Below are 13,183 nucleotides of genomic sequence, written 5' to 3' on the forward strand. Positions count from 1 at the left end.
ATATACGTTCCAAGAGTTTTGGTGCGTAATCTCTTTCACTTTACGTTATTTACAGATTATTAAACTTGGTGATGACCCTCAAACCATAATCATTCAATCAACAATAATTATTCAAACAATCAAACATACCAATTTAGTTCTTGAATAATTAGTGACCACATAATATTTAATGTTGAACCCTTTTTAATTCTACCTCGGTGCCAATGACACCTTAAACGCATAAAGCGCCACAAATCCTATCCCTCGGGGTTAAAAACACCTTAAGTGCACTAAGGCACCAACATATAATTTATTCCTCGTGTACTTAGACACTTACATAGCTCCTTTCCCATGCTTAAAGCATCAATAAAAATTATATGAACCATAATAAAATTCCTTTTCAATATTCCAAACCAAATTAAACATTTAGTTTAATTAAACATGCTCTCTAACATGCCATAAATAAAAGTGTGGTTCATAAACAATATTCTAAACTATAATTTTCCATCCATTAATCCATCACAAATAAAGCATGCTTCATAATTCAATCACCAATAACATCTAAATCAAAATTTTCATTCCGAATCTAGCATGATACTACTTGTAATCAATTAAACATATTTAGCATGCTACTACATCAATAGAATTATGCTAAGTACGCGAACGTACCTTGTATACGATCTTCAAATCGCCACTGTAATACCTCGTATTTTTATACGTATTTTATTTAAAATAAGTATTTGAGAAGTATTTAATTGAATTTAAATGTTTTATTTAAAGTATTTTATTTATTTATTTTAATAAATTGGAAATATTTTATAAAAGGAAAGTTTATTTAATTAATTATTTTAATTAAGTTAGGGTTTAATTTAGGAAATTTTATTTTAGTAAAGTTTTATTAGGGATAGGATTAGGAAAATTAAAAAGGGAAAGTTTAGGGAGAAGGGTTTTAGAGAAGGGGTATAAATATCCCACATATGAGGCAAATCAAACTTTGCCCAGAGTGGAGAAAACCCAAGGTAAACTTCTCTCTCCTTTTTCCTTTTTTTCTTTTTTTTTTCTTTTCCTTCTAACCTTCCCCTTCTTTTTTTTTCGGCCACCCCCCCACCACCACTGCCAGCCACCGGCAGTAGGTGGCCGCCGGCAGCAGGCGGCCACCGGCGCCGGCAGGCGACTTGGTGGTGGCTGCCACCTTCTTTTTCTCTCCTTTTTCGAATAAAAAAAAATTATTATTAATTTTGTTTTAAAAATCAATTTAATCCTAGATCTAAATATTAATTATGGGTTTTGTGATTTGATTTTTGATTAGAAGTATTATATTAATTAATTTTCAGATTATGTTTTTAATTAAAAAGCCCCAATTTTTGAAACCTTAGGTTCTTGATTTATAAATTATTGAAGGATTATGATATATAATGGTGTAAACCTTTGATTAAAGTGTTTTAAGACCAATTTACAGCAAGATTTAATTAAAATAAAGTGCTGGAATTTTTGGTAAAGCATTAGAAATCAAGTTTCTTTAAGGAATTTTAATTACCCATTAATTGAGATTTAATTATGAGGCTTTAAATATAATTTCAGCTTATTTTAAATAAATTATGAGGGGTTTTATAATAGTATATATTGCTGGAAATTTGTATAGAGGGGGTTTTAATATCCTTTTATGATTTTAAATTGTAGGAGACTTTGAAGTGAGTGATTTCTATTAATTGTGGCGATATTAAGATCGTATTCAAGGTACGTTCGTGTATTTAGCATAATTATGTTGATGTAATATCATGCTAAATGTGTTTGATTGGTTACAAGTAGTATCATGCTAGGTTTGGATTGGAAATTATGATTTGGATGTTATTGGTGATTGGATTATGGAGCATGATTTATTTGTGATGGATTATTGAATGGAAAATAATAGCTTGGAATATTATTTATGAACCACATATTTATTTATGGCATGATAGAGAACATGTTTAATTAAACTAAATGTTTAATTTGGTTTGGAATATTGAAAAGGAATTTTATTATGGTTCATATAATTTTTATTGATGCTTTAAGCATGAGGAAGGAGCTATATAAGTGTCTATGTACACGAGGAATAAATTGTATGTTGGTGCCTTAGTGCACTTAAGGTGTTTTTAACACCGAGGGATAGGATTTGTGGCGCTTTATGCGTTTAAGGTGTCATTGGCACCGAGGTAGAATTAAAAAGGGTTCAACATTAAATATTATGTGAACACTAATTATTCAAGAAATAAATTGATGTATTTGATTGTTTGAATAATTATTGTTGATTGAATGATTATAGTTTGAGAGTCATCACCAAGTTTAATAATCGGTAAATAACGTAAAGTGAAAGAGATTACGCACCAATTCAAAACTCTTGGAACGTATATACCTTGAGTATGAACATATGGGGGGAGTTATGGGGTTTTATATTTAACCATAACTTCTAATGGAGTACAGGACGCTGTATATTCCTTTTTATTATTATTATGCGCAGGAATTCCGCCACCTATGTGTGGTTTTTGATGCTGGCACGGTTAGCTCCCGTGTCAGTAACCTTAATTTATTGGGGGAGGCTAGGGGGAAACCCGTTCGATGCGTAATCAATGCTAAATAAATTATTTAGTGTCTAGTGAGAATTTTTAGTGAATGTGGTATGCTTGAAAAACAGGTGCAACAAGGTAAGTAGTGTGTTGATAGGAAATTGTATGTTAGTGTGTTAATTACGCTCATGTACTCAGCTTTGCTGATTGTGTGTTTTGTGTGTTTGTTGGCCTTGTCTTTATCTTGGCCCTATGATGACCCATTTATAATGGAGAGTAGTGGAAATAGGTAGAGATAAGTTTTTCAGGTGTTGAAGAATATTCATGAATGGGCATGAGTGAAGAGCGTATCATGCTAGTTTCCATAAGTTTATGATGTGTTTATCGCTTTAATTATATATGGTAATATTATTATGCGTAACTAACGAAAAGGTTTTGAGTTTGGTTTGGTTTTAATAAGGGCCTATAATGGTTCCAAGTTGTAGGTTGATTTTATTTTACTTCGTCTGACTTTGGTTTGACTTTATTTTCGTTGATTTACTTTTTAAGTTGACTTGTTTTGAAAGGGTTTGAAATTAGTCTTCCGCTGTGTGTCTTCGATAGTTGTCTTAGCCGTTATCACGGTGGCGGTAATATCTTAGATATTCCTAATTAAAGTTTTTAAACAGAGCAAAACAAGTATTTTAAAAGAAAGGAATTTCTAGGGTGTTACAAAGTGGTATCTGGGAGCTTAGGTTGAGATTTTATTACCACTAAAGCCAAAAACGTGTTTTAAAGTGTTTTAAATTTAATCTTGGCCAAGTACTTATTTATTGGTAAAATTTTTAGAGAATTAATTTCTATTTTATTTTATTTTATTCTGATTATTTTATTTTATTTTTGGAAGATTAAATATTTATTGATTTAATTTAAAACCAAAATTTTTTTTTATTTGGTTCGAATTTTTTTTAAAAAAGAAAGGTCGAATTTTTTTTTTTTTTTTATTTTATTTAATGGTCTGAAAATTTTTTTTTAGAAGGAAGATTCGAAATTTTTTTTAGGGAGGTTAGAATTTTGCCTTCTTTCTTATTTAATTTCGAAAAATTTTGTTAAAAAGGAGTCAAAAATATTTTTAGTTTGCTCATTTTGCAGGAAAGCGAGGATTAAGGTAAGCATTATGTGTTAATAGCTTTAAAAAGCATGTTGGTGAGATTGGGTAGGAAAGAAATTGGGCATATAAGTTAGGAATAATCATGTTCTTGTATGCATTAATTTTTAGGTTGTGATGTTTAATCATGTTTATGGACTACTTGTGAGCATGTATTTATGTGGTTAGAAATAAGAAAATTGTTTGATTGAACATTGAACCTATTTCATGCAAGAACTGTATTATTTTGTTTTCTTTGGGAAAGGGAATTCTTTTCTAAGTCTTTTCCTTACAGGATGCCGAATCTTCCTAGCAGATACACCGAACTAGGCACTCTTACTAAGAAACCAAATGAACATCCCTATGATTACGTTCAAAAGATTCGCTTTTACTGTTCCTACAGGAGCAATGTTTTAAAGGACAGAGTTTTTGATAGCCCTGATCGTATTTCAGCTATGATTGTCCGTTGCTTGCCGGATGAGCCCCCTTATTATGCTGTCAAATCCAAATTTTCTGATTTCTATTTACCCGGGGACATCCCAAACTACTACAAATACAGGGACTATTATGGACAATGGTACTCGGATTACAGATTTTTAATTTCCTACCTTGTTAGGGTCGAGAAGGCCCATTGCCGACAACTTCACCTTCCATACCACGATTATTATTTCGAAAACCCAGTGAGGCAAAATCCACCTTCTCCTAGTCATCAATCAGAAAGTTCTTCTTCTTCTTCTCATTCTTCAGGGGGAAATCAAGCGGAAAATGAGGAACAACAACAGGGAGATAGTTCACTCATGGAAATTTCTAATCCATATCCACCTCCAACTCCAGTCATTATAGAAATTTCTTCTGATGAGGAGGAAGAGGGGGAGTTCGTACAGGCAGAACCTGAACCAGAGTCACCCGAGCCAATGGAGGAGGAAGATGATTCGGAGTTCGACCCTGGTAGCTACAAGCAATCGGCCGACAAGAGAGACGATGTCCGAAAGGATTAGATTTTTATAGCTTTTCTCGTCATGAATTTTCAGTTCTTAATTAAGTTATTATCACTCTAGTTTTAAATTAATAAGTGGCATGACCACATAAGTTTCTAGAAAATAATTTTATTTTAGTAATTCTAGATTATTTTAAATAATAAAAATCTTATTTATTCCTTTATCAAAAATTTTATATGATTAATAAAGAAATTCATTTATTTTCAAGATCGCCCATTTCACATCACTATTCCATTAGCCAAAATTCCAAGCAAATTAATTCTAATAAAATTACTTCTCGGCCATGGGAATCTATGGGAATTATTTTTCTCTATTTATGTGATGCTTTATTAAGTGTATGGTTGATTAGCAATCAATAATTGATTGACAAAGCTACAAATTTAGGGAATTCTTAGCTTTTGCTATCCCAATTTGTTAGCTTCAAATTTTATTGTGAATGTTTCAAAGGGTGTTAAGTGACAGATGAGTGTATGTCTTAAGAGTTGTCCATAGCCATCCTCTAATATAGACCCTTGTTCTTAATTCAGGAGAAGCAAAATGGCAGGGGGTTATAATTCTGGGAGTGAGCTGAATGAGGTTGTTAGGCAGTTAGCAGTTGTAGCTCAACAGTTGGCAAGGAATTCATCCACCAATGGGGATGCTCAAGGAGAACTTTTTAAGAAGGTAGCTCAAAGAAAACCACCAACCTATCAAGGAGAGCTTGACCCTACCATACTGGAAAATTGGTTAAGGGAATTTGAGAAACTGTTTGGGGTAGTTGGGTGCCCAGAAAATTCTAAGGTGGGCTGTGCTACTTACTACTTGAGAGGTGAAGCTGATCTTTGGTGGCAACAAAATGAAACAACTATTAGAGCGCTGCCTGGATTTAATTGGACTAAGTTCCAAGAAAAGATGAGAGACAAGTTTTACCCTAGCTTCTTACAAAAGCAAAAGGCTGAGGAGTTCTCAAACCTCAAAATGGAGGGCATGTCAGTGACTGAATACTATACGAAGTTTATAGAGCTGTCTCGTTTTGCTGAAGAGTCGGTTTCTACGGAGAAAGCAAAGGCTAGGAACTTTGAGAGTGGGTTGACTACTGATTTGCAGCTGAAGTTATGTGGTCAAGTGTTTGAAACCTTGGATGAAGTATATGGCAGAGCTGCGCACTTGTATGCTTTGGAGTTGAAGAAAAAGAAGGAACTGGCGGATGTGGAAGTGAAAGAGAAGAGAAAAGAGATAGGACAAAACTCTGGGAGTCAACAAGGTAACTAGAATAGCTTCAAAAAGCAGAAGTACTACCATAACAACAACAACTTCCACAACAACAACAATTCCCAAGGTAACAATCGTCAAGGAGGACGTAACTTCAATGGAGGGGTTAGAAATAATAACCAAGGGAATAACAGAAATGAGAGGCGTTATTTTTGCAGGAGATGCAAGAATAATCATCTTGGAAAAGATTGTGAGGGCAACTTGGTTGTTTGTCGTGCTTGTAACAAGCTTGGGCATCGAGAGTATGAGTGTTTCTCTAAAGGTTCTAATGGGAGTAAACCAAGCAATAATTCAGGAGGGACCCAAAGAAACTTTCAGGGAAACAACAACAGCTTCAATGGGAATAAGGGAGCGCAGCAGAACGGAGCAAGGAATAATAATAACAGCAGTAATGGGAACAATCAGCAGAAAGGTGGAGCTGTAGGAAAATTGAATGTGTTGAGTAGGCATGAGGCGGATTCCACGAAAGATGTTATCACTGGAACTTTTTCTATCCACTCTATTCCTGTTAAAGTTTTATTTGATTCTGGTGCAACTTTTTCTTTCATTTTGAAAAGAATTGCTTCGAAACTTAAAGACCGTTTGAAAACAGTAGAAGTAGTAGATTTACCAATAACCATTCCAACGGGTGGGGTAGTGAACTGTACCAAAACCTTTAAGAATGTACCTTTAGAGATCGAAGGGAAAGAGTTTCTGTCGGATCTGATTGAGTTTGGGTTAAAGGATTTTGATGTCATCCTAGGAATGGATTGGTTGAGCAAGTACAATGCAGAAATAGGTTGTCGATCGCAGAAAGTAAAAATGACCACAAGTGGGAATGAGGCAGTGACGTATTGGATGCATGGCAAAGTCAAATGCCCTAGATTGATTTCTGTATTGAAGTTGGCAAAGTACATGAGAAATGGGCATCCAATATACTTTTGTAGTATAAGGAACATGGATTATGAGGAGGCAGTTAAGCTAGAAAATATAGAAGTAGTAAATGAATTTCTGGATGTATTTCCGGACGAGATCCCTGGGATGCCACCTAAGAGGGCAATCGATTTCACTATAGACTTAGTCCCAGGAACAGCACCAATATCTAAGGCACCATATCGGATGGCACCGGCAGAAGTGAGTGAGTTAAAGGAGCAATTGTAGGATTTGTTGGACAAGGGGTACATCAGGCCAAGTGCGTCCCCTTGGGGAGCACCAGTTCTGTTTGTTAAAAAGAAAGACGGAAGCATGAGGTTATGTATCGATTACAGGGAACTGAATAAGGTGACAATAAAGAACAAGTATCCACTTCCAAGGATTGATGATTTATTTGATCAATTGAAAGGTGCAACCGTGTTTTCTAAGATTGACTTGAGGTCTGGATATCATCAATTGAGGATTGCAGATGAAGACATCCCTAAAACTGCTTTTAGGACGAGATACGGACACTATGAGTTTACGGTGATGCCATTTGGATTGACCAATGCTCCGGCAATCTTTATGGATTTGATGAACAGGGTGTTTCATCAATTTATGGACAAGTTCGTTGTGGTATTCATAGATGACATATTGGTTTATTCTAAGAACAGAGAGGAACATGTGGAACACCTGAGAGCAATTCTGCAAACACTGAGAGAAAACAATCTTTATGCAAAGTTCTCTAAGTGTGAATTTTGGTTGGAAAAGGTAGCATTCTTAGGTCATTTCGTCTCTAAGGATGGCCTGGAAGTAGACCCAGCCAAGATCGAAGCTGTAAAGGGTTGGCCTACGCCCAAAACAGTGTCTGACGTTCGGAGTTATTTAGGTCTAGCAGGATATTATAGGCGCTTTGTGAAGGATTTCTCGAAAATTGCTAAACCTATGACTACTCTAATGAAGAAAGACAAGAAGTTTGAGTGGGATGATAAGTGTGAAAAGGCATTCCAACTCTTGAAGCAGAAGTTGGTTACAGCACCGGTGCTTACCCTACTAGACGACAGTGGTATCTATGATGTGTATAGTGATGCGTCAAAGAATGGTCTGGGGTGTGTGCTTATGCAAAATGGGAAGGTAATTGCATACGCCTCAAGGCAGTTAAAGACTCATGAAGTGAATTACCCAACCCATGATTTGGAAATTGCTGCGATTATCTTTGCACTAAAGATCTGGCGTCATTACTTGTATGGAGTAAAATGTAGAATTTATACAGACCATAAGAGCTTAAAATACATTTTTACTCAAAAGGATTTGAACTCTCGACAGAGGAGATGGTTGGAATATACGACGGATTACGACCTGGACATACAATACCACGAAGGGAAAGCAAATGTAGTTGCAGATGCTCTAAGTCGTAAGACCAGTCACTGTAATCCCCCGTATTTTTAAATATTTTATAAATGAAAATTTATTTTATTTATAATATTTATTTGTATTTTTCCGGATTTTATTTTAAAAAGTTTCAAATTATTAATTTGGGTCGAAAATTATTTTAGTACAAATTATTTTATGAGCTTTCATTCTACAATCTATGCCATACAAACAAAGCCTAGTCCATTTCATTTACCTAATTGGCCCATTAATTTTATGAGGCCCAATACTCCTACTTACCCTACAACTCTCTCCCCTATAAATACCCCATACATCCCCAAAATTTTCCCCACACAAAAGATTAGTCTTATTTTCTCCTTTGTTTTATTAATTTGTGTAATTATAATTACTGATTTATGGGTTTTGATTTTATTGTTTGAAATTAATTTAATTAGTATCAAATTATATTTTGATGATTAAACTTTATAATTTCAGATTATATAAATGTCATAATTTTCAGATTTTGTAAATTTTATAACCTAGGGTTTTTAATTATTGAAAATCACGATTTTAGGGTTTTTACGAACAATTGATTTAGGACTTCTATAGTAATGATGTTTGAAATTTTGGTGATTATAAATACTGATTAGTTTAACTTAATCCCATAATATTTTGAACACGTAAATTCGTATTTTAATTCTTAGATTTCCATTCGTTAATATTAATCCCGTTTTAATCCCGATTAGGTTCTAATTCATCCGATTTTGATAAAAAAAAAGTAGTGTTTTCCATGTAGAAACAATGTTTTAAGAAAGACTCACTACCATTAGTAGTGAGCACCACCTTCTCGTGGCCAAATTCAGCCTCTAAATATGATTTTCGGGCAGTTTTTGATTTTTAACGAATTTTTTTTATGCTTTAAATTTTATCCTTGAGTTTTAAAGGGTTTTTGATTAGTTTAAAATGCTGGAATTTTATTTAAAGTTGTATAATTGTGATTTTAATGAAATGGTGTGATTACCCATTAAAAAGGAGTTTAATTAGGGGTTTTTAAATAATTTTCAGATTTTTTTTAAGTAGTCTAAAGTAAATTTAAATTGCTGGAAATTTGGTTGAGTATTAATTTATTGTTATTGGTTATTCCCTAGGAGACTTTTAAGTGATTAAAAGTGGCACAAAGGATTGTTTATACGAGGTACGTACATGTCTACTTCGTTGTAAGTAGTATCATGTTTAGGTACCAAAAAGAAAGAACTTAGTTTCATGTTTAGAGAACACTTGGATGGAAATTGTTTGGTTATACATTTAATTAATTCATGTGCTTATGTTTATGAGACATTTTTTGGTGAATTGATTATGTTTGTATGGAATTATGGATGCAAGCATGTTGAATTATATTGGATTAATTGTTTGTATGGAATATTGATACAAGCATATTTTTATTGGATTGATTTATTAACTACATTTGGATTATTGAAGGATTGGAGTTGAATGGTTTAAGTGGAATGAATTTATTAATTATTCCACAAGGTTATTGTTATTTTATTTATTACACAAGCATGACTTGTTAGTATGTTGAGTAAAAGTGGATTAAGCCGAAATGGCTAGGTGGGTTGACTATGTTCAACAATTTTGGATAATTTGGAAGTTTAAAGGAATTAAAGGTCAATTTGTGATGTGATCACCATTGTCCTAAATAAGATTAAAAGTGAATTGATGTATGATTGTTACGTATGGTCTACTTGAATGAGTCGGCTATTAATTAAAATTGTAATCACGTAAAGTGAAACAAGGATGAGCAATAAAACTCTGGAAAGTGTGCACTTCTAGAGTATTGACAATTATGGGTTGGGGTACACGGTGGTAGCCCGTGGCTTTTCGAGGCTTGTTTGATCAACATGTCCTCTTCTCTTTTGGTATTTACATTTTTATTTTATAATGAAAGTTAGATGGGATCCTAGACTAACTTTGTGAGAATGGAGTCGCGCCCATTCTTGCATTGCGCTAAACTTTTATTTTAAATGGTCATTTGGGATCAAAATGATTTGGTGGGTTGGACAACCTCGTCTATTGCTTACTCCAAATTAAATTAATCAAACTAAATATTAAGAGTCAAGTGTTTGGAACTGGTTACTAAGTATGTTGAGTCAATTGAATTGTTTAAGTGTGGAGTCTTGATTAATGAATTCGTTTTGTATGTTTATTTACTTTAACTAATTGAGCATGTTAGGTTTTGTACGTTGTAGCTTGTATGTACTCAGCTTTGCTGATTGTGTGCTTTTGTGTGTGTTTTCTTTTGGTCATGGCCTTCTGACAAGGGAATAATCGCGTTGTCAATTGTCTATCCCTAGATCAAATACAATTTATACAACCTAAACAAACCTAATACGAGTATAAGGCAAGCATAGGGGTCGAACCACAGAGAACGGTTAAACACCACCAAATGTTATCGACAATTAAGCTAGTCCGGAATAGGAGATAAATAAACTAAAGTCTAAAAATGCTAAAACAAGAAATAAAACATTAAGGGAAATGGTTTAGGTATAGCATTCACTTGAACATAAACAAAAGCATAGAAGTTGAATTAATTATGAACTAAACATGCTCAAATATTGAAATAAAGGATCCAATCTAGCCGCCTTCCGGGGTCAATTGGCTTCTCCTAACATAGCCTCTATGTTTCCACATTAGAACCATATACTAGGAGTTACTATTAAATAACAACCGATAATAATGAACCTTAACTAAGTCAACTTCCGTTCCTTGTTAGTAAAGATTCACCTTTAATCACCCAACAATGTGCACTTGCAAGAAGATTAAAGAATATCAAGCATATAAAGACTTTTGTAATAGACTAACTTGGAGGGGTAGTATAGGAATTCTAGTTTTATTAGTTTATTAGGGTTAATAGTCCTTGGTATAAATATAGAGGTAAGGGAAGGAAATAGGTAGGCAGAATTTTGGAGTAGTTTCTTAGGAGAGTTGTGACCTAAAGTCACTATTGGAGCTTTGTAGGCTAAACCTACTACTATCGTTGTAAAACCATTAATTTGTTTAATCAAATTTCTGAGTTTTATCCATCGTTGTACTGTTATTACACCGAGTAATTTCCGTTTATTACAACGGAGAAGGCCTTCTGAAAGGAGGGTCTGGTGCGTGTGGATCTGGTGGTGGTCCAGGTTGTTGGTTCGCCGGAGAAAATGGTGATGAACGGTGCAACAATGATGGCAGAAGCGGCGTGGGTGGAGGTGAAATTGCCGGAAAATTCGAATCGTCACCATGGATGCTTGCAAGAAGGGGCGGTGACTTTTGTGGTGGCTTTACCGACGGTGGTGTCTTGGTCGGAATAGCACCACGTTCTTGTGTCGGCGGTGATGGTGGAGGTTATGAAGGGTGGCGGCTGCTTAGTGGGTTACAGAAATATTCAGAAAGAAAGGTGAAAGGGAGGTCCTTTCCTGAGTCATGCATTGGCTTGGAGAGCAAGCCAATAATGGAAGAAACTAGAAAGGGTAGAATCGTAAATATCAGGAGTGTTGAGGTGGCAAAACTTGGTGACCATAGTGCTGACCATACAGATGTTAGGCACTTTGTGGCACGTGAGTTGGGTTTTCTCCATCTAAAACCCATCGGTAATCCCTTTAATGAGGTTTGACAATGTTTTGGGCCTGTTGACATGAAGCCCAATTCAGTGTCCAAAAAGCTCAATCTATTTATCCTACTTATCTACACACATTTCTCCATCCCCCAACCCATAGCTCTACCCATTCAGACTTTTGCCAACTCGACCCAAGCCTTCATACCAAAGTATCTCTCATTTTCCCTCACCTTGCAAAACTGTCATATCAATGCATACATCCCCTACTTCACCCAAAATTCAACTGTGTCCCATGACAAGCTGCTGTGTTTTTCTGCTACTACGTTCAGGCTCTTGAAGAGAGTAATATTTTACGGCAAGGAACAACAAACCTCTATGCAGCCCACTCTTATTTTCGGCCTATTTAAGAGCTGGACTAGGGATCGATGTTGCCAAGGCCGGGATTCAAGTGCCGATTATAAACCACCTTGAGGACAAGGTGGAACTTTAGGGGGCCGGTATTGTAATAGACTAACTTGGAGGGGTAGTATAGGAATTCTAGTTTTATTAAATTATTAGGGTTAATAGTCCTTGGTATAAATAGAGAGGTAAGGGAAGGAAATAGGTAGGCAGAATTTTGGAGTAGTTTCTTAGGAGAGTTGTGACCTAAAGTCGCTATTGGAGCTTTGTAGGCTAAACCTACTACTATCGTTGTAAAACCATTAATTTGTTTAATCAAATTTCTGAGTTTTATCCATCGTTGTACTGTTATCACCGAGTAATTTCCGTTTATTACAACTTTAATCACAAATTAAATCAATTCTAAACCTAGAACATGCTCAAGATCCAACTACACCACAACCATCCCCTCAATGGGGAAATTACTCACTAATCATGATAATAACAAGATTAATCAACAAATAATCAAGAATCAACATGATCAACAAGCAATACCAACAACAAAAATAATAATCAAAATAAAACAATAAAAATAGAGGAGAGAGAGTTAGAGATTCTCGTTGATTGAAGATGTAAATCTATAGAAAAGGTGATCAATTTCTTCTTCAAAATCCAAGTTCAACAATGGTGAAACCCTCACTTTCTCTCTCTAAACTACCCTAATCCTAAGCTAACCCTAGAGAGAGAAGCTCTCCTAAAACTAATTAGCGAATAGAATAATGGATCCCCCTTTAATTACCCCAAGAATGGGTATTTATACTCATCTAATAAAACTAGGAAAAATAGAAAAATAAAAGAAGAAAATAAATAAAGAAAGGAAAGGAAATAAAAAGAAAATAAAAGAGAAAAGAAAATAAGAAAAGTAAAAGTAAAAGAAATAAAAATAAAAGAAAAGGAAAAAAAATAAACCCACAAATTCCCCCAAAAATCACGAACCATCAGACCCCATTTCCTTCTCTTCGTGGCTCCCTGATTTCCATTCATCACCATC

The sequence above is a fragment of the Chenopodium album genome, chromosome 14 (genome assembly GCF_948465745.1).
Source record: "Chenopodium album chromosome 14, dcCheAlbu1.1, whole genome shotgun sequence".
NCBI classification, from domain to species: Eukaryota; Viridiplantae; Streptophyta; class Magnoliopsida; order Caryophyllales; family Amaranthaceae; genus Chenopodium; species Chenopodium album.